The following is a 1,328-nucleotide window of genomic DNA, read 5'->3' as shown; positions in this document are numbered from 1 at the left end:
ACAAGTACAACGTTCTGGAATGGCCATCCTGAGATGGCCATTCCAGAACGCCCAGATCTGAATATTATTGAAAATCTGTGGTGTCACTTAAAGAGAGCTGTCCATGCTGGAAACCATCAAACCTGAATGAATAGAGATGTTTTGTTAAGAAGAGTGGTCTAAAATACCTTCAGCCACAATCCAGACTCTCATTACAAGCTATGGGAAGCATTTAGAGGCTGTTATTTCTGTGAAAGGAGGATCTACTAAATATTGAGTTAATGTTTTTTTATTTATTTTTTGTGCCCAAATTTATGCACCTGCCTAATTTTGTTTAACTAGTTATTGCACACTTTCTGTAAATCATATCAACTTCATTTCACTTCACAAATATCACTGTGTTTGTCCCCTATATGATTTATTTTACTGATTTTTTTATCCAAACAATAAATGATTTATAAAGGTAAATTAGGAACATTAACAAGGCTGCCCAAACTTTCACACCCCACTGTATGATCAAATGTACTGACAAGCATTTCTATCAAATCAAAAATAATGGTTGTCAATATCAAACTGAGATTCATTAGCTGTGTCTCCATGCAGTGGTTGCAGCCCAYGTAGGCCTTCCCTGTAGGATCTATAAACAGCTGTGAAGTGAGATAGTCTAGTCCACATATGACGTATGTTTGCATGACCACGGGCTGCCCTGTTACCATGGAGTTATGATTTTTATCACATACTTTCAGTTGGAAACATGTATTCACGTCCACACAAAATTMAGTATTATTAAAAAAAACATTACAAGTAAATAAATCAAAACAATAATTTGGGTTTAGCTTCCAGTATCAGTGCTGATAATTGGATTTTATTTAACCTCTCATTGCAGCAAAATATTACCAAGTTGCTAAACTTAGCTATATCTTTAGTCTGTAGCTGTGTTTCCATTGACCATGAAAACACGCAAATTAGAATTTCGAAAATAAATATGCTTAAAGTGTATCTTACCCCCCCCCCTCCCCCCCTGAAAAGATAACTCCGCCCCAAGGCGAAATTTGAAAAATGCATCAAAGTGGGTAGGGGAGGGGGTGTGGGTAGGGGAAGGGGGGTTAGAGAGCGGAGGTGTGGCCAGGATGAGAGGACGTGACAGCCTCGGCTGAGCTGTCCGCCTCACAGGACAGAGGAGTGGAGGCTCCGCGACAGCCTGACATAAAAAAATAAAACCCTACAGCTGCAGCTGCTCACAAGATCACTAGTTTAAATCAAGGTGTTGGGTCTTGTTTGACTGAAGTTCGGTCCGTTAGGGCTGCAGCTGCCCCGCTGTGTTTCTGCCTTTTTTTCCTCCTCCACTC

Source organism: Austrofundulus limnaeus, unplaced genomic scaffold (assembly GCF_001266775.1).
Source record: "Austrofundulus limnaeus strain Quisiro unplaced genomic scaffold, Austrofundulus_limnaeus-1.0 Scaffold153, whole genome shotgun sequence".
NCBI lineage: Eukaryota > Metazoa > Chordata > Actinopteri > Cyprinodontiformes > Rivulidae > Austrofundulus > Austrofundulus limnaeus.
The sequence above is the reverse complement of the archived record's forward strand: the minus strand, read 5'-3'. Positions refer to the sequence as shown.